This window comes from Ambystoma mexicanum, chromosome 3p, assembly GCF_040938575.1.
Source record: "Ambystoma mexicanum isolate Mex_15411 chromosome 3p, UKY_AmexF1_1, whole genome shotgun sequence".
Lineage (NCBI taxonomy): Eukaryota > Metazoa > Chordata > Amphibia > Caudata > Ambystomatidae > Ambystoma > Ambystoma mexicanum.
Window position 1 is genome coordinate 628,918,972 of NC_090925.1, and position 22,603 is coordinate 628,941,574.

The window sequence follows — 22,603 nt, forward strand, 5'->3', positions numbered from 1 at the left end:
CCTACATATAGTGCGTTGCAATAGTCCAACTTGGATAGGATCAACGCCCTGGCTAGTGTGATGCAATTGGATGGAGAGAGAAAGGGTTTAGCTGCTCTGATAAGTTTACATGTGTAAGATGTGGCGGAAGCCATAGCATTAACTTGTTTTTTGAAGGTGAGAGTTGAGTCTAGGTAGAAGCCGAGGGTTTTGACCTCTTTGGCTACCATAATCTTATTGTTGTCAGTTATGAAAGAGGAGTAGTTTTGGTCCAATTTGCTAAGGTTATGTGAGGATCCTAGAATGAGGAGTTCTGTTTTGTCATCATTCAGGCATGGACTGTGTGAGGCCATCCATGCCTGAATGATGAGTACACTCTATTGACGAAGGCCAAATCCTTGTCATAATCCCTCGTCAGCGGGATGAGGATCTGGGTATCATCGGCATAATTAGCATAGATGATACCCAGACCATCTAGATCATCGAAAAGGGGCTTTGTGAATATGTTGTACAATGTCGGGGAAACGCATGATCCCTGGGGCACACCACAGGTGATAGGCGTTGGGTCAGCTGCTGCTAGTAGGGAGAAGACTCTCATCGTGCAGTTGTTTAGAAAGGATTGGATCCAGTCAGTAGCCTCTTGAGAGAAGTGGGCTGCTTTTTGAAGGTGGTCACATAAGATCTTGTGGTCGACCAGGTCAAAGGCTGCTGAGAGATCAAGAAGTAGCAGTAGCGCAGTCGTACCCTGATCTCTCAGCTCATCTATCTGTGCCTTAAGGTCTATGAGTGCAGTTTCAGTGCCATGTTGAGTCCTGAAGCCCGACTGTCTGACTCCTAAGAGCTGGAAGTGCTTGAGGTGATGTTGGATTTGTTGGTATGCTATTTTATCGAGGATTTTAAGAAGGAACGGTACTGTGGTGATGGGGCGGTAGTTAGTGGGAGTAGAAGGGCCTAGATTAGTTTTTTTGAGCAGGGGGAGGACAACCCAAGATTGTTTCAGATTGTTAGGCACGGTGCCTGATGTGAATGACTCATTTATTAATTTGTTAATAAATGGTGCAAGATCACGAGCCGCGTCCTTAATCAGTTGTGCCGGGCATAGGTCCCCATGGCAGTTTGATGGTTTGAGGGTAAGAATGAACTTTTCTACCTCTTTGATGGATACTATGTGGAAGTTAAAGTCGGGAGTGTGCGCATGGGGGTGCGCCTGCATAGAGTGAGCCTTTTTAGGGATGAGACTACTAGGTCTAGTAGTAGAGAGAAGGGAGTCTTTTTTAGTGTTTATCTTTGTCTTGAGGGAGGAGATTTTATTGGCTAAGGCATTTTGTATACCCGTGCACCAGTTTTTATCCTTGAGGCATGAATCAGGAGCTTGGATAGGAGAATCAACCTCTTTTAGTATAGTAAGGAGCTCTCTGGTGTTGGATTTGGCTTGTAGGATTCGGGTGCTGTAGGACATTTGTTTGGCCAGGATAATTTCTTTTTTGTAATGGGAGGCCAGACTACTCAGGTTATTCTTATTTTTTTCGGAGGGCTGTGATCTCCAGATTTTTTCACAACGTCGCTTTTCCTGTCTGAGGGTTTTAAGATGGGGGAGAAAACCAGGAGTTGATGTGCTTTCTAGGTTTGCTCTTTTTCAGCTGCAATGGGGCTATGATATCAAGAGATGAGAGAATGACTTTATTGTATATGTCTACCATCATAAAGGGATCTGTATGGTCCGGGATGGCGTTCAAGGTCGGTGCGATCAATGGGATCAGATTTTCAGGGGTAATGTTCTTTTTATTTCTGGTCTGGACCGCTGGAGCTATACTGTCTGTTCGCGCTGGTGTTGCCTCTAGGGTAAACGAGATCAAGTAGTGATCGGTCCATGGCTGAGGAAGTATAGAAGAGATCAGGAGTTGGGAGTTATGCTCAGCTAGCCAGTCCAAAGTTCTACCTTTGGTATGAGTGGGCTCTGTGATCTTCTGGGTAAATCCCAGTTCCTCTAAGGTATTATTAATTATTGTGGCATTAGCATCTCTGGGGTCGCTAAAACCCAAGTGGAGGTCTCCTAATAAAATGCTTTGTGAAGAGTTCTTGAGATTGTTGGATAGGATGTTAGTAAGGTCTTCTTCAAATGACCCTAAGGGGCCAGGTGGTCGGTAAATGAGGTTGATGGAAATAGATTGTGTATTAGATATGGTTAGTTTTGCAGTTAAGGATTCACAGGAACCTGCATTGGATGGTGTCTCAATAATCAGGGGGAATTTAGTTTTAGCAATAATGGCAAACCTCCACCTCGAGAGGTGGTACGATCAAGTCTTAGTAGAGTATAGTATTCTGGAATGGCTAGCATAATTGCCGGGCCTGCTGTTGGGTGTAGCCAGGATTCAGTAACAGCTAAGAAGTCTAAGTCTTCGTTGTAGAGTAGGTCTGCAATGTCAGTTGCATGGGCTACCAAAATGTTCATGTCGAGCTATAAAACCTTTGAATAATCACATTTGGGTGTGAGTGCGTGAATCATTGCCTGTTATTCAGGTTATTTGCCAGATTGCCCCACTTTATTTCTATGCTGATAATAAAGGAATACTTTGCCATATTCTTTGAGTCTGTCCGGTTTTTTGGGTCAGAGATCATAATTGGTAATTCTATCTAGCACATGTGACGCGTCAAGGGTCTAAAGCGCATTTTGGTAATGATGTGGATGGTTCTGTCTATTCGACCTAGGCTCAGATCTAGACTATCGGACTCTTGATTGATTCTGCCATTAGCTAGAAGACTGTGGAGCTTCCTGTGAATATTGGCATGCAAAAACACACGTGTGAGAAGAATCGGGCAGTAGATGCCCTTTTGATGAAACTCCTGTTCGGTCCGCGGAGGGGCCCCGCGGACTGAAGGCGAACTGGTCCAATGGGGAAGAGTCGATGCTGAGGGGCTCGAGCTGAGCCACGGATGTAAGTAGAACATCGAAAGTGCCAGAAATAGAGGGAGGGACTGTATCGCAAATATATGTATAGAAGTAACAGGATTTTTGGGGATGAGAAAGAAGAGAAATAGATACCTCAATTCAGGGTTCCTGGTTTCAAAATGGGCAGAAGGGTATGCACTAAAACTCCAAATAGGGGTATTATTTAATGATTCTTGAGGCAAAGCCAAGAACAAGAGTGTGTATCAAACTCCAAAATGGGGTAAAAAGTGAGATGAGATAAATATACTAAAGAGACTAAAGGAAGGCATACACAGAACTTTTAAAGGTGCAGATGTGTATGGGGTGATAAATATGTCAGTATACAACTTTTATTGTGTGTAGATTCAGAGATTTAAAATGATAGTAAAAGGTTAAGGTGATCATCAGATTTTTAAATCAAGAGATTGACGTCAATCAGGAGGGTAAAAATCAAAGGAGAGTAATAATGAAATAAAGAAGAGACTATTAAAACATCAATAATAAAAAAACATTAAAATTCATAGAAAGTGTAAACGAAGGAACAAAAAGAACATCATTGCATAGATTTTTTAAGTGGTTACAACATTGGGTTTTTTATAATAAGTGGCGATTGATGGTGCCTGTTCAAATTAGTCAGTGTGGTATATTTGATCAAATAAATAAAAGAATGAAAGATTTGGTCAGTATTGACAGTCGAGATCGACATCATGGGGGACACTGCTCTTCTACACCTATTAAGGACACTGCCGAGATACACACCCAAGATAAGACAGTATCAAGTAGAGTGGGTCAGATGCACGACTAATAAAACTCTCATGCCGTAGCCTTAAACATTCATTGTTGGAAACAGTATTTCAAAATATGAAACATATCTGTATGCTACAATAAAGGGCAAGAGGTTAAAGAAACAATTGCCTGTTTTAGAGTTGTGGAAAATGTATCAGAGCGAGAAAGATACACCTGAGAAGGAGTGGATGCTTAATCAGCATAAGGAGGAGGAAATAACGCCTCCGGCTCCTCTTTCCACTCATGATAAAACTCATCTTTCCCATTCTAAAAACAAGAGCACACATACTAAGGAACAGGGATTGTACCTTTTAAAGGAATTGAAAGCAGTAGCGGGGTTGTTAATTCAACATATGACCCCCCTCCCCCACTTACAACAGTGAGGACAATGCAGAAGAAAGCAAAAGTAGAGAATGCAAATATATGTTAGCACCTGATGAAAGTAAACAGAATGATGAAAGAAAGGACAGACAGATGTAGATAGAGGAAAGAGCAAGCAGAGAAAGGGAAGTAAAAGATAAGGCTAAGGGAGCAACGATAGTACAGAATGAATAAATGGCTGGACAGATATTACTTAAGTTAAATGATATGGGCATTGATGGGGTTAGAGAAGTGTGGGAGAAGAAAGAAAGAGAGCACACGAAAACATGCAAAGAAGAGACGGAAAAACAGAGGAAGCGAAAGAAAGAACGGAGAAGGTACGAGGAAAGAAAAGGAGAGACTAGAAGAGAAGCAAGAGGAGATAGAAATACAGAGAAAGCAAGTATGCAGGTTGAAAAAAGGCAAGAGAAAGAAGAGAAAAGAGAGATGAGAAGAAGGGAAAATGAGATGAACGGAACTAGGGGACTAAAGGGGGATGAGGTAGATCATTTATTTCATAGAAGCATAGTGCCGATCGAAGCACGTGAACGATTTGCGGAAGAGAAAGGTCACTACAGCCCCTAAGAGATACTGAGAATATGGACATGGGGTGACGAACATGAAGCAGAAAACATAAGGAAAAGAATTGGGGATTTATATGGGCAAATGAGAGATAAATATCAGAATAAACCCAAGAGGATGTTGAAGGATCTTTATCGAGGGAAAAAGGAGTTGGGTCAGGTGACTCATTAACAGAGGAGCATAGAACGCTTTCTTTAAGTAAGCTAGATCTTGAAATTGTTGTGGAAAAGGATGAAAGTCATACAAGCTGGGGCATAATGATGTCATACGAGGAAAGGGAAGAAAACGAGAAAGCATGAAGAGAGGGCGCAGGTGGTTTCTCAAAAGATTTGAGTGTAGAAAAAGGAGTAAAATGGTCAGACTTTGAGGATGCTAAAGAAAAAAAACAGAAACAACGCCACACACAGAGCAATCAAAGGTACAGTCGTCCAGTACAGGGAATGTATCCCTGCCTTATTTAAGCAAATGACGATCACTACCAGGACAGAGACAAATGGCCGAGACTTGCCCCACCTGCAAGACACGAAGCGTAGGTGGGAATAATTATGGATCAGGGTTTTCACAATTCTCATTATTTGAGAAAGGGGCAGGATGACCACAATAGATTCTGTGGCCACAAATGACAAGGATAATTTAAAATATAAATGACCTAGTTTGACTTCAGGTGAGGCAACATGGATTTATGAGTTAGAAAGAATGGCATTGGGAATGACGTTAGCTATAGCTCACATAAAAGGCCTGCTAGTAGCCATCCTAAGGGAGATGGCTGATGACATTTGGAAGTGAGCAGGATATGCAGGTGTGATTGCACAAAACCTGACACACAGTGGAGCACCATTTAATATTTGCAGAGCAGATATATGGGAAGCATTCAGAGTACAATATTGTGATACGTCAGATATGGGTGTGATCATGCCCAGGAAGATGGGCGAGGATGAAGATTCTGTTGCCTTCATTCCGGATATTCAACAGATCCAGGCTCAGCAAGCACACACACAACAGGCCATCGTACCACAATGGAACACGAATGTAGGAATACTGCAAACACTTGCACCTCAATGAGGGAGTGTGACAGTGGTAGGAGGAAATCCTTTCACAGGTACAGGGATTCATTTATATCAACAATAGGACATCCTGCAGAGCAACCTGATGTGTTCAGTACTATCAGTGACACAGGACCCCCAATAGGAGCCAAGTGTCAAGGTAAGGTATGGAGGCAAGGCATTTGTGTTCCTTGTCAACACTGCGGCAACTCATTCCTGTGTCTGGTGGGGAAAATACCCAATGTCAGGCATTGCCATGAATGTGCAAGGATTCTCTGAGGGTGATGAGTTTAGTTCCTTTTAGAAGTGAATTGCCAATCTCTATAGGAAAACATGATGTGTCTATGCCCTTATTATATTCTCGGCAGACACCAGCTAACATACATGACTTAATGATGAAACTGAACATGACAATATATTTTACTGATGAGTGAATAGTTGCTTCTCCACTCCAGGGATACATTATATGAATGTGAACACATTTATATTAGCATTGACAGGCCAAAAGGCATTACGAGGAGTCCCTTTGTATACAAAAGTATTTTTGTATGGAGTGACTGTTTTATTATTCTGGTTACCTAAGTTGGTAGGTAAAATATTGAGAATATCTGAAAGGTTTTTGTTTAGACCAGAAATACCCATGGATGATGAAGAAGGACAGTTTATCGCTTTAGGGTTAGAAGCAGCAGTGGTCAGATAGGAACAAGTTGTTGCCCATAGAACAGGTGATGAGGGGAGAGGATGGAAAGCAGTGATAGCCCTCAGTGATGGCTATAGAATGACAGACTTGACAGACAAAGACCTTTTTAGAGTTGATTATTCTGATGATGAATTCATATTTATTTTATGTGTCCTTTATTGGATTAAAGTGGAGAATATGGAAATACTGGTGATGGTGATGGTAAAAAAGAAACCATCATTTTTACAGGAAGATTTGTAGAAAGTGCCAAATATTTTATGGACCACTAGTCCATATGACGTAGGTCTACTGAAACGAGTAGGAGCAGTTAAAATCAAGCTTAAACCAGGAGCAATTTTTCCACGAGAAAAACAATATCCTATGTCCCGAGAAGTAGAGAAAAGTATATCTCAGACATTTACCCTTTAATAATAGAAGGAATATTAGTGCCATCTGAGTCCCCACGTAACACAGCTGTGTACCCAGTGAAGAAACCAACTGGAGGGACGTGGGGTTTTATTCAGGCTCTTCGCCTCTTAAACAATATTGTTGAACCAGAGTTTCATTTGGTTCCAAATCCCACCAACAATATTATGTAATATTCCATCTAGGGATGAATATTTGACAGTTATAGATCTAAAAAAACGTGTTGTTCTCGATTCCCCTCCATAAGGACTCACAAGATTTGATTTCCTTTTCATCTAGAATTATTCACCTGAAACACACTTGTTTGCCCAAGGGTACTGGGTGTCCCCATCGATCTTTAGCAGGGTCCTTCAGATGGACATGGGCAATTTACAGCTAGAGATTGCAATAATACTATATATAGATGACATATTGGTGTACAGTGTGACAGAGGAAAGGCGCAGGGAAGACTCAGTGCACCTCATACTCATATTACCAGAGAAGAGAAACAAATTGGACTAAAGAAAGTTAAAATATTGTCAGAAAGAGGTCCTGTACATAGGACAGCTAATCTCTCAAGAGGGGAGACAAGTGACACATGAAAGAGCAGCAGCAATTAGGAAGACTTCAGAACCTTAAATAGTGAGGGAAATGCAAGAGTTGTTAGGCCTAAATAAATAAATATGTTATGATTGTAGGGCCTAGGTTTTTGATTAAGGCACATATATTCATCCACATTTAAAAGGAATTAAAGAAGCACAGGTAGACAAAAGTAAAATAACATGGACAGATGAAATTACTAAAGGATGTGAGGAATTAAAAAAGGCAATTAGTACATCCCCTGTGCTAGGACTTCCAGACAATCATGAATAATTGTACTTATTTTATCCTTCAAATGGAGAAGTCAATGGGTTGTTCAGTAACATTATTCAATGAGCACGCATTGTTGCCATTCTAGAGAAAACCAAAAGTACAATGACCACAAAAAGAGCATCAGGGTACAAGGTAATTATCTCGAATCCTACAGTGAAAATTGTTAGATGACGAATAGGGAATACAGCAACATTCATAGCGTAACTAATAGGGAGGATGATTATGTACATGATTGCACAATGTATACCAAATTTTATGATGGCATTCCCCATGTTAGAGAAAATGTTCTTGGAGGGGAGGAGTTCTTTTTATTGATGGTTCATCAAACATTGATCAAACAACTGGTGAAAGGCATATTGGGTCTTCAGTATTAAAGCTGAACTGAAAGGGTCAATTTGAAGCATTTAGAAGGAAGAGATTGCCTTCCCATTGCTCAGCACTGGCTGCAGAATTAATGGTGCTTATCTCTGCACTCAAAAGATATGAGGATGAGGAAGTTATGGTGTACTCTGACCCCGCCCATGTGACATCAACTGTGCACAGAGGTTTTTCATGCTGGAGAAGAAAGGGGCTTCCTCCACACAGATGTCACTCCAGTGAAACATGCGTCCCTATGGGATAAGCTTTATGAGGCATTTTGGCTCCCATGGACTATCGCAGTTGTAAAATGCGCAACACCTACTAAAAGAACAGACATGATTTCTTGTGGAAAGAAAGCCTCAGACATAGAAGGCAAAAAGGCAGCATATTTTCCAAATATCTCTGATTTTGAAGTAAGAAGTGTTAAGCAAATGACAGGACGATTCATATTGGTACATGAGGTCTTTAACATGCTATCTATTGTTCAGTTAATTGAAATACAAGGTCGAGCTGCACAAGAGGGGCAAGAATTATGGAGAAAACAGGGGTGCTCTTTATCCCACACTGAGGCATTCTGGAGGCAGGAGCACTGGAAACCCAGTTATGCCTCTAGCATTATTGAGGGTAGCGCTGGAGCAGCTACACTATCCCTCACATACAACTCGAGATAGTCTCGGTGCTACAATTGCAAAAGATTGTTTTTCACCCAATGTGTTAGAACATGTGGCACAGTTTATCGTGAATTGCATTGTGTGCCAGAAATGTACTGCAGGGCACATTTTCGAACAGTTGGAGGAGCAATCATTAGACCCAATGGCCCATTTCAATATCTACACATAGATTATGTGAGTATGTTGCAGACATGCAATGGTTATAGGCACATGCTGGTAGTGGCATGTCCCTTTTCTAAATGGATCGAGGCAGGTCTATGTATGCACCCTAATGCCACATGCACCACCCAGTTTGTTGTGTGTGAGGTGTTCCCAAGATGGGGCATGCACAAAGTGCTGCGGTCTGATAATGGACCACATTTTGTAAATGAACTATTTAAGCAAGTAACTATTTTATTAGGTATAAAACACAAGTTCTCTTCTGCCTATCACCCGTAGGCGAATGGTGTTTGTGATGGATTAAACAAACTCCTTAAAGAAACGATAGCAAAGATTAAGATAATTTTGAAAAAGTGGGTGTTCACTGCCTCTTGCATTATATGCACTGAGAAATCAGCCTGGCTCAGATCACCACCTAACTCCTCATGAATTGGTGACTGGACACCAAATGAGAACACCCCTTGATCCTCCAACTAGAGTAGAAACGGATGTCCGCAGTGTAGCAAAGACATTAGGTGATGACTATTTGTCAACTATGACCACTAGTGTCTCTTTTATTTCTCAACAGATCAAGAACTGGAGGGATGGGTCTAAAGGGATTGAATAAGAATGCCAGCCAACTGATCCAGGGGACCAGGTGCTGGTGTGCAAATGTGTCTGCACCTGGAACAAGCCCCCCCTTTGAGGGACCCTATGAGGTGGAAATGGTTACCCCCACGGCTATTCAACTACAAGGAAGACATGCCTGGCTGCATCTGCATGACATCAAACCATACAAGGGAGAAACTTTGACCCCTCCTGCATCTACTGACAGTGAAGCAAGAAAATAAGTTCCATGTATGCAGTGAAGATCAGCAACCGAGAGCACAGAAAAGGAGTTTATGGAATAATAAAAATACCCTTGAAATAAAGATCTACATTTCTTAAATCTAATAAGCAATGAATAGGCTTGCAGCTATCCTGGAACTTTTTTAGATAATTAAAAGGTGTGTTAATGCACCAGAGCCAAAGGACAAGGAATACATTGCACCTTCTATCCTAGCCATCATAATAACTCTCGTTTATTGTTTTCACTTATATATTAAAGTACTACCCAGTTCTGATAAGACGACATGTGAACATTATTTTTAAAAAATTGGCAATCCGAAAAACAAACATATTATTTTCTGAATTATTTGCAGTGGTTGATATAAAAGCATGAGTTACAGAAGATAACACAATTACATATTGAATTAAATAAAATGTGAAGGTTCCAGAATATGAGAAACTCACTACCATCATGTAAGCCGATGAGTTTTTCGGGAATGGCAACTGTGATTTCATTTTGTTGTATTCCTTATTATTAATGCATGCATTCAGACACATAATGATGCAGACACTGTGGAGGACAATGGAACATCCTTTATAATCCCTAACAAAAGCACAAGCAGCATGTTCCCTAATTTTACTAAAACAATTATTCGACTTAAAAGAGATGGAGAACAACAAGAATGCAACATACATATCTTGATGATTTAGCTCACATAAAAAATAACCTATGTTATCAGCACATGAAGGAGGTGGGAGAGAGAACATCAGATGAAAGCTGCTACATGTGTTCTCTCATCCCTTATGCCATGAACGCAGCCAGAACATTTATTACAAAAGAGATGTCTGCACATGATGCAAAGTGCCTCAGTCATCTGGTAGTGTGCACAACCAGAGGACATGTTGAAGGAAAATGGGCAGACCTATGATGGCGATCAAGGAGAACATTGCTATATGAAGATACTTATGTGAAAACACAAAGGATGGAGAAAGGGATTGGTTGGACAAGCAAACAAGATATGCAACCATCCCAGATTGGAGAATGAATAAAGGTTGTTGAAATGAGGAGGATGGAATGTTCAGACATAATGGAAAGATCAGGAGTACCAGGATGCTTGGAGAGACTTCAGCTATTGGTGTTTGGATTAGTGGCTACCAGCACAGGATTGGAAGAAGGAATGTAATCTTGCCCTGTACATGTATTAAAGAAATAACCAGTAAGCATAGTACAAACAGTGAATAACATGTCTTTACATTCATGGGCAAAGAACTCTAAGCTCCTAGCATTTGGTGACAATGAATCAGGACCCGTATCTATAATACCACAAAAAATGCGACAACATTATTCAAGAATGAAGGCTTGATCCTGGTTGGGGAAAATAAAGGATGCAAACAGGTGCTCAAAGTGCCACGAATTAATGAAGGTACTACCATGCTGATGGATGGGCCTGTGGATCCAGAGCTCACATGCAGCTACCTAAATATTGGGGATGAGTATTCGCCCTTGTGGTTGTATACTTTCCTGCATTAGTGATTCCTCAACGTGACCTCCATATTGACGAATTTCAGAAAATGGATTAACACCATAGACGTATGAGGTCACTCAACCTCTGCCAACTGAAGAGAGAGAACTATTTCTCATCAAAGTCAATTGAAGCCTATATTGATATTCCAGATGAGCATACATTATTCAGCAAGACGGCGATGATAGTAACATCTATATTTATGCCACAACTTCAAACTGCAGTGAATGCCAAGTGGCTGCAGATTCATTGCCAGCTGGGAGATGCTGCAAATGATCAATGCAACAATAAAAGGATTGAATGCAATCAGAAAAGAACTGAGGGCCATTAGGCTTATGACCCTCCAGAACAGGTATGTCCTGTACTTAATTATAGCAATGTAAGGAAGCGTGTGAGCCAAGGTCGGGCCTTCTTGCTGTACATTCACACCCTCACATGATGGAGAAAATGGAAATTTGACAGAAACCATAACTATCCTGATGACCCTACATACAAAGAGGGAGGATGCAGCTGAATAGACTGCAGCAGAAACTGTTTTTTGTCTCTGTTTTTGTGGATTGCAATCTGGCTGAACAATCCTTTCAAATTACTTGTAGACATAGTAGTGTTGTTATTGCTAGGATTCTGTCTCATAAGGATCATTTTGGAACAATGCCATAACACCGCTAAGAAAGGTATCGGGATGAAGATAATGATTGATATGAATGGAAATCATTTACCACAGAATGAAGATACCACCCATGAGAACATAAAGATAAGTGCCCTGGTACCCCAAAGTTCTACTACCCTATGAATCATAAGAAATATGTAGGACATTGGGTATTTTGGCAACCAACTAGAGAATTATGTCACATGACCTAGAGTGTGGATGAGCATATAAAGAAGGCAGTTGACCTGAGGGTGGTTACGTATATATGGATCCCAAAGAAACCTAGATGTGAAGAGAGGATGAAGAAGATTGAAGACAAGGAGGTGGTTGAGGACTGGACCGGGGAGGGGGGGGGGTGTAGAGGAGCAAGTAGACATGTTTTCCCTAGCTATTGGAACAGTAGAAGAGTCCTATGGGGACACCAGGTATCATCCCAATCGTGCATCAAGTGTATGAGAGAGACGATATGCACTCCGACAACCGTATCAAATGTACCCTCGCAATGAGAGGGTGGAACGATGTCTGCACACACCATTGGATATTATAGAGCTGTTAGTGAAATCTGACAAGAGCCGATTGATGTCATAGAGGAAAGATACTGAGATTTACTGAAATGATATGCAAATACTCAAATATTAAGGATTTAACTGAATTAAGAAGGGAAACATGTAATTGAATATGAGGAAATTGTATATGCAAAGAAGATAACATAGCCTGCTTATTAATATATATATATATATATTGCCAAAACACAAGGTAGATGAGACATATAGAAGCTTGTTGCAGAGGAAAACATAACTTGGCTAGAGCGGCCATGATGGAAAGATGGAAGTCAGACTTATATTAAAACCATTCAAGCTACCTCAGAGACAGACTAGAGCTGCAGAATCAGGAGACACTGGAAAAACAGCTTTGTGTGAGGAATAAAGAGGAGTCTATTGGCCTGGGATCAAGGATGCTACTTCAAGCAATAATTGCAAGGCACAAGGGGAGTCAAAAGGAAAAGAAATGTACATAAGAAATATTTCTCTTAGATTAAGTGGAGGAGAAAACATTTGCAAGAGCCAAGTATTAGACAATTAAAGATGCAGAAAACCCATGTAAGATGGAGTGAGCAAGTCCCTGGAGGTCAAGCAGAATAATGATACCCAATTCAATTGAATCAAGTAGCAGTAAATAGAAGGTTGAGATGGACAAATGTGTGGTCTTCTCGCATGTGATTCAGAAGTAGAAAACAAAAGCCATTCATTAAGCCTAAACAAAGATAATAGTCTGCCTACACTTCCTTGTATGTCCCAGAGTAGAGAGCAGGTTTCAAAGTCAATTACAGAGGAGAAGCCTTGGCTTGGGGCTTGACTGATGAGAGACAATGGACTAATTGGGAAAGTGGGGAGGAGTCTTACATTGCTTGCCACACCTGAGTTTTGTTATGCTTACATGCTGTTAACAAGCCCAAAGTCCAAGGTTCGGAAAGCATGCCAACCGATCAGAGGGCCTATGTAGCAACATGCTATACAATGTTGCAAAGTCCAACCAGCTGCCATTCTTTCCGCTATAATCAGTATTATACGTATTTAGAGGTAGTTTGAGGTATGCCCTTCAGATAAAGGGCAGACAATGAAGTTATTAACACTTATATATACTATGGGTACATGTGTTCCCTTAACCAATCCCTCCTTTCAATAGGTTTTAGTTTTCCACGTAGGATGATGTCACAGATGACCGAGGTATAAAACCTTTGTATAATCACGTTTGGGTATGAGTACTTGAATTACTGCCTGTTATTCACCAGATTGCTCTTCTTTAGTTAAATGCTGATAATAAAGTAGTACTTTGCCATATTCTTTTATTCTGTCTAGTTATTTGGCCCAAGATCATTATTGGTAATTCCATCTCGCACTTGAGACGCTTCAAGGTGCTAGAGCACAATTGTCTGCACCAATGCAATCTTACTTATACAGTGAATTGTCTCTGTCCAGTTGACCCCACCACCATCTCCTTCAATTGAAAAGAAAACCAAAAGTGACCTATTTTGCTTCTTCATGAGTGAGGTACAGAGAGGTCTGTGGGGCGGAGCAAGGGGTCCCAGGTGGGCGGCCTCCCACCCTGACTCCCCCCTTGTGCCGAGTACGTCCCGCTGGTGCCCTATTTACCATCCACCACCGGCATCAAAAGCTACCTACGCTGCTGTGACCACTCACTACATGCAAACGAGCCAACTCGTCAATTGTTCATTGTGAACTCACATTGCTAAAGAGCCATGGTTATAAGATAGTGTGTTACCTGAACTGCATTTTCCAAAGATCATTGCATGCAGCAAAAGATAAAAAATGGCAGGGGTCCTTCTGTCATTTCTGTGTCCAACGATTATTTTTGTAACAAAAAATGACACTGTTTAGAAACAGGTAAAATACGATTAAACATTAGGGGTTGTGGGGGGGTGGCGGGGTGGGAGGGGTAATGGACCTGCACATTGTTTTTGAACGGCGTAGAGGTGTTTGTGTATATCAGCGTGATCCTGTGTTATTAGTAGAGACTTGAGAAAGCTTAAGGGACATTTTTCGATTACATGGAAAAATAATATTGAGGCACATTAATCAAGGTGCTGATTAAGACTTGAGTGTGTATGTGCGTGCGAATGTGCGTAAGGAGATTAGGGGAACAATGACAGACTGTGTGAGAACTTAAGTTAACAATCTTAGATTTCTGAAATGAAACGATTGGTGCGCGTTGGCAGAGTGTGTGAAGAGCTTCGATCATGTAACAGACTAGTCTGTACAGCGTTCTACCCAACAATTTCGTGTGAACACCTTTGGGCATATGGTCAACTAGAATGAGGAGCCTTTAGATAGAGAATAACCTGTGGACATTTTGTATAGCTGTTGGAGAGCAAATTAAAGAGTGTGGCACACAATGACAGAGTGTGAAGAGAATCATGGACAACAGCAAGTGAGTAGATGTGGGCACGTGGACGAGAGTGGGGAAACTTTGAACAAAGATTCAATCGGAGAGGAGCTTTAGTCTCATCGACAACCAATGAAGAGATGTTGCCACGCACATGAGAGTGAGGAACCTTTGAACGCAATGACAATGTGTGAGGCGCTTTCACCTCATCGATAGCCAGTTAGGGGCTGTGGGTACACAGAGGCGTGTGAGAAACCTTTGAGCAAAACATCAATGTTAGAGGAACTTTAGGCTCATCAACAGCTGGTGAGGAGATGTGGGCAACCAGACGACAATGAGGAACCTTTAAGCACAATGCTGATGAGAGGATTGTTAGGCTCATTGACAGCCAGTAAGGAGATGTGGGCACACAGATCAGAGTGAGGAACTTTTCAGCACAATGTCAACGGAAGAAGCTTCAGGCTCAACGTCAGGCAGTGAAGAGATGTAGGCACACAGATGAGAGGGAGATACCATTGAGCAAAATGTTATTGTGACTGGAACGATATGCTCATCAACAGCCAGTGAGGGCATGTGGTCAAACTGACAAGAGTGAGAAACCTTTGAGCACAATGTCAATGTTAGAGGAGCTTTACTTTCATCGACAGACAGTGAGGAGGTGTCAGCACAAAGACAAGAGTGAGATACATTTCAGCACAATGTCAATGTGAGAGGCGCTTTTATTTTCCTCAACAGACAGTGAGGAGAAGTGGGCACACAGACGAGAGTGAGATAGCTTTGAGCACAATGTCAATATGAGAAAAGCTTTATGCTCATCACCAGCCATTGAGGGGATGTGGGCACACAGACGAGAGTGAAGAGCCTTTGGCCACAATGTCCATGTGTGAGGAGCTTTACACTCATCGACAGCCAGTGACGAGATGTAGGCACACAGACGAGAGTGAGGAACCTTTGAGCACAATGTAAATGTATGAGCCGATTTAGGGTCAACAGCAGCCAGTGAGGATCTGTGGCCACACAGATGAGATTGAGGAACCATTGAGCCCAATGTGAAGGTATGAGGACCTTTAGGATCATTGACAGCCAATGTGTAGATGTGAGGACACAGACAAGAGTGAGCGACCTTTGAGCACAATGTCAATGAAAGGAGCATTTGGTTCATTGACAGGCAGTGAGAAGATGTGGGCACACAGAGATGGGTGAGGAACCTTTAAGCACAATATCAATGAGAGGATATTTAGGCTCATCGGCAGCCAGTAAGGAGATGTGGGCACACAGATCAAAGTGAGGAACCTTTCAGCACAATTTCAATGATAGGAGCTACAGGCTCATCAACAGCCAGTGAGGAGATGTGGGCACACAGACCGGTCTGGGGAACTTTTGAGCACAATATCAATGTGAGAGGAGCTGTACGCTCATCAACAGCCAGTGAGAAGCGGGCACATAGACGAGAGTGAGATGCCTCTGAGCACAACGTCAATGTGAGAGGAGCTGTAAGTTTATCGATAGCCAGTGAGAAGATGTGGGCACACAGACGAGAGTGGCCAACCTTTGGGCAGAATTTCAGTGCGAGGAGTTTAAGGGTCAATGTCAGTCAGTGATGAGATGTGGGAACACAGACGAGAGTGAGGAGCCTTTGAGCACAACATACGTGTAAGAGGAGCCTTGAGCTCATGCACTGACATAGAGAAACTGTGGGCACTTGCACAGCATGTGAGAAGTTTAGAGTACACATTACGAGCTGGGATGTCTGGGCAGTGTCTTTTAGGAACTCAATGTGATCTTAATACAGGGGAAGATGTGTGACAAGGGCATACACTCATGCCCTGTGTTTCTGCTTAGGGCTCTGGACATATGGAGCTCAGCCCTCCAGCTCTTTCCCCTGCCCCCCTTCCATTTTTAGCACTCGTCCTCAGTGCTGTCAATGGGCCTTTGAGAAACACCTCACTTCTGCTCGATATAACACATTGTAAAGACCTTTAACTAAGCACGGGTTTGTAACATGTTATAGGGATGTACCTAGAAAGAAAGAGAAGTGGATAGGATCCTCTTGTTATGAGCACACCTACAGCAATTGATCACTCACTCATCCTAAGTGAACCAAAAACAGTACTTATGAGCTCAACGTCTCATCACAGTCTAATACCATCTAACGCACCCGCTGCAAAAATGGGTATGTAACTTCTGATGATCAATAAAGTGCATGTATTCCAGCAAAACATGTGTTAACCACCACTCTGTAATATACACACATTACAATTAGTGTAAAAACAAGTAAAGAAAAGGTTTAATCAGGATGTTCAGAAAAGTATGACTCCTAACACATTAAAATGTGGGTTGTAATGAACATGCAGCACATTGTACGGAGACACAAATGACACATACCCATAATAATGGTTATAGGACTTGACGACAAAAACTTAAACACTTCAAGGAAACATGTCTACACGCTACAGCAACGCGAGCCCGGATGAGGCAAGTGGCCAACACAAGGCCAGTGCTGCAAGGTTAGTTATGAGATTGTTTCAGTCTTTTAAATATGAAATTATGAAATTATGAAAATGCACGTCCGAGTTTAGGAGATTCTTTCTCAATTCAGCTCCTAACAACTGAGCCTACCAGTGCCCTAGAGCGAGACACCCACCAGGACGGAAATTACATTAGAACTCAATTTATTTTATGGCCTCAAAGTTAATCAATTAAGGAAAGTGTAGCATTATCAAGGGCCAGGGGTGTTGCAGCCACCCCCTAGCAACGCCACTGTCAAGGGCTATTGGGAAAAGGGTGTTAATATTTGATCTATACTAGAACCAGAAAAGGTACAGATCTGAGCCTTCACTCACACATTAGAGCAATGACCACATCTTCTTTCTTTCAAATATAAAAGCTCAAGAAGACTCATTCCATCAACCCTAAGCAAGAACCATTTTACGATGATAGGTGCATTAGGCAACTCCAGACTGGATTTAGAAAATGCCCTTTTGTGAAAAATTGCCAATAGTCAAGGGTGTAGTAACTCTGTTTTTTTTATTTGTATTCAATAATACAAGGATGAGGGTAATTTCATCTCTGGGAGCATGGTCTGCTAAACAGACCCTGGCCCTCATTACAACCTTGGCGGAGGACCATGGTGCTATTAGCACCATGGTCCATGCCGCTAAGGTTACGATTCCGCCATGGTGGATGGCGGAATTACCGCCCCATTACAAGGTGAGTGGGGCGGTAATTCCCCATTCACCAATGGCCCCTTCCCCATTCCCATTTTTGCCCCATAGGGCATAATGGGAGTGGGGAAGGTGCTAATTACGGTACCGTAAATTACGGTGCCGTAATTAGCACTAAGGTGGCTTAGCGCCTTGCATTTTAACGCCTGCAAAAAGCAGGCGTTAAAATGTAAATCAGGCGTTAAGGGTTAACGGCGCAAACCCTTAACGCCTGAGTTGTAATGAGGGCTCCTCTTTCATAACATTGCATCCGAAAAGCATAGTGGACACCTGCCCCTTGCTGCATCACTATCCTGATCTGAAGTGTCTGCTCTTGATAATGAGCAGGTTCAGAGGGCACAGGTGACCTTGCAACAGCTTCTCTAACAGCCAAGTCACTTCTGCACAGAGGTGCATTTAAAGCCTGCCCTACAGAAAACACATACTTATGAGGAATAACTATCCTGGTGGCAGTTTAATCTTGCAACATTAACCATAACTGAGTTTGTACTATGCTAGTTTAAAATCACATCATTGTTAAAGCCACATCTCATCTGTATCATACATGTGTGAACACTGTGATCCCAGGACAGCTGTGGAAGGGTTGGTGCATTCTGGTCAGACAGCTTGCCCCTGCAGGACAGGAGTCTAAAAAACAGTGCCTCACTGTTGATCCTATGTGAGGTCAGGCAACACTTTTCTCCAGAAGGGCAGACTCTCAGCAGGAGCTGACTGGGAAACGGGAATGACTGTATACACCCTCACTATCTTCACACCTGGGTGTTGCAGGCCAAAGGACCTTTGATTATATGACTCTGAGAAGGAGCTGTGGTTATTGTAGGAGGGGGAGCTCAGCACAAGTGCAGAAGGATTCAACATCTTGTATCTCTCCTTCCTTTCTGACCTACTCACGTCCTTTAGCACAACACACTTTGAGTATGATGCAAGAAGGCAAAGACTACTTTTATACAAAGACTGTGATCAAACCCCTTAAAGCAGGCTTGTTTTTGCCCCATCTCATGTTTAATTTTGCCTATAAGAGTGGAAGTCTCTACTCCTTATTTGATTCATTTTTTGATTAATTCCTGGAGTACAAGAATAATTCATTTGGACCTCTTTTGGAGAGTTGACCTTTCCAGGGCCCAGTGAGGTGAATATTCAGTCATCAAAGTCAGAGACAAGCTCTGCTCCCTACCCAGACCCAGGGCACATTGGAGGTGAAGGGCTTTGTAGCAAGATCTGCACCTGTGCCATCTACACTGGTACCCAGGACCTGACTGGAAGTAAATGACTCCTTTGGGTATTAGCAAGCCTCCCTGGGGTTGGAAGAAAGAGAACAAGGACTCATCTTGGTCTCTGGGCACCTGGATTGGGACTCATAGCAATTGAAGTAGCTAAGCAGCTGATCGCCTACATTTCAACCACATTGAAACGTATTCACACAAAAAGAACCTGTGGTGCTGACTCTTAGATCATCTGCTGTTCCATCCTCAAACTGCTATCTTTCGACCAAGGACTTTGAGCCACCAGTACCTTCATCTTTGGCCTGTGATCGAACATCGGGCTGTCCTTGGTGGCCCAATCAACTCACTTCATTAGAACACTGGAACGAGACACACTTTGAAACCGAATCAATGCCATCTCCCCCTGTAGACCATCATAACTCACCACATCCAAATTTGATTTAAACAGGACACACAATGACTAGAAGCCTGGTTCGATGTCATTGAACATCCAAGAACTGATTAAGGTCCTGTTGGAAGGCCCTAGCCCTGCTCGTCCATGCATTGGGTCCCTGTGGACTGGATGAACCCCCCTCATTGCAGCTTTTTCATCAAGAAACATATTCTTTTAAACGTTGCAGCAATGTGTTACCTTTTTCTTATCCATGCTAAGTATCCAGAGTGCCTACATCTTTATGTTGAGCATGTTCTGCCTTTATTTATAAGGGTCGGCTTTTGTTAGAGTTTCTAGTACAGTTTGCATTGCATACTGAGGTGCTTAATTGAAATGTATGTTTATTTATTTGGGTTTCAGGGACAAGTTGAAAGCTCACCCCATCAAAAATGCCCTATGTTCCCCAATGACGTTGCCTCGGGGCAGCATGGCTACATGGACTAAGGCAAGGACTCACAAAGTGTGCCCTACCTTAGAATGGAGCAGGGTTTCCATTTGCAAGCCGACAATCATCACTGTACTCAAACTTCTAACCAGGGCTCATGCTAAAGCCTCTTTTTCCTAGAGGATGTTACATGTGTCCTACAATGATCACTGCACCCCACTTGACGCTTTACTACCTCATTAATGTAATCTCAATTTTTTTTTTTCATTACCAAGAAACACTGATGTTATGAGTTGTGTCCATCTCAGCACACTATTTTCCATTAGTCCAATAAAAGGTATCAAAACGTAGAGCTTCTAAGACTATACACGTCAAAAAGACATGAACAATGACCACTCATTGCCCTTGTTCAATGCCCACACAGACCTGTGGACCAAAATGTTTCCCACCAAGGGAGAGGTGAGATGGCAGCAGGGATAACATTATTATTTTGAACACAGCATTTTTTTTTCCTTTTCTGGTTTACTGCTTCAGGCTCCTGCTATCCTTCATAAAGTTTGGATCAAAATGCCATTCCAGTGAAATTGAAAGCAAATATGTACATCCGATCAAATGTGAAAACAAACACAACAAAGCATCATTGAAAATGTAGACAAATGCAGTTACAGGATGTCAGGTGGACATGCAAATTAACGATTCTTAAAACGTGTAAATAGGGTTATTTGCTATTGGACAATCTCAATGATACACAACAATGCTAAGGTCACATCACCAGAATCCAAGACCTTACTTTCCATTGATAACTGTGTGAATAGTGATGTTTACAAAATGTACCCGCTGCTGAACTTTTCCAAACGATTTTATAACGGGCCAGGCCTGTGGGACTGTGATACACAGCATCCCCATCTCCCAATATATCCCGACATGTGAGCCAGGCCAGCTTTCCATGGCTCCTGTCATATATACACTTGCATCATTGCACAGTCTGTGAGTGTATCCCCTTTACAGATCAAATAATGATTTGTATAGCAATTTATCAGACAAACGAAAACAATACGATCCTGGATGTATTCCCAAACGTATGATAACATTTGTCCTCACTATTCGCAAAGGTAAATGCAACAGACAACTAAATACATGATTTCTCCTTGACTGTCCCTTACACGTGATCACTCTTGACTACTCTGTTATGGGTATAGTCTGATTTCATGTCCTTCCATGGCAGGACTACCTTTCAACAGGAACACTTGGGTCGCATACTTGGTAGACCATTCATAATTCTTATTCATCTATAATTAACAATCCTAGATAACACTGTTTCTGTGCTTGGGTCGTACCATGAAATCTGCCGTATTATACTTCCACTTACCGTGGAAGCAACACAGGTTCAGTCACCTATTGGCCATCATTTATGTCTACAGATCTCCTTTGCTTAAGCCACGTACCATTGTGTCTCTATTAAAATGAGTATTTCTGAATCTAACCAAATATTCAGACAGACTTATACCCAATACCAAAGAATAATATATACTAGATGCACCTGATGTATTACACACCAGTCTGGAGCCCCAACACCTCTCAATCTCTCTCTAACTTTCTCCGGCAAACTCTGTCTGTGTATCTATCTATATGCGGGTGAGAGTCACGTTGTGATTTGTACGTGTGTTAGGACCAGATCAGTCATTGCGGACAGTGGCCGGACCAGAGGAAAATAAAACATATTTTGGCGAGAGCGCTGTGTATTTTTTGCAAAAGTGGCTATTAGAAAAAAAAAATCACTAAATAAAACAGGAAATTGTTTAATTTTGCTGACATTGTAAACTTCCTCTTTTTAAAATGCTACAGTGTAAATTCTAATGATCACTTTCAGAGTATATTTCGTTAATATTAAGAACGTTACACTTGTCTTAATGGGCATAATACATGATCAAAACCTAGAATACGGTCCTCTATCATTCCAAGTCCAGCGCTCCTAATAGACTTTTACAAACTACCCCTATGAGAAAGAGCTAGGGGCAAATAACACCAGTGAGGATTCCAGTCTGTTTTCCAAGAGAACTTTGGTTAATAAGATTGACCCCAGACCTTTGTAATTGACAATTATGCCTGTGATAAAAGGGTGTTATGCTTGAATCCATAAGTAAATAACTCACGCTGGCCGTGGTGCTCATTTTATTCTTCACACCTCCCCTCCACCCTCCCCCCATTAATTTTAAAATGTTCTTAACAGTGAACCATATAATCCTTTGGGTATGGATGTGGGAACCGAATGGCTGTGATATCAGTCACTCCATTGCAGTTTATTTTGAAATAGTGTTCCTTTTCGCCTGCATGCTCAGTTCTCAACGAAAAGGCATCTTAAGAGAATTATATTTATAGGATTATTCAATTTTAATATGAGCTTTATTTCGACAAATGTAATTAAAGCAGTACATATTTTAAAATAGTGACAGCAATAACAATGGCATGTAAAATAGAAAAAGACAATACAATGTATACATAATTTACCAGCCATTGTAGGGTTAGGAACATACACATTATACAATTTTATATATATATATTTTAAATGTAGACTGTTCCAATATATACACAAATATACATTCTTGGAATCTACAAAAATTAGATAGGG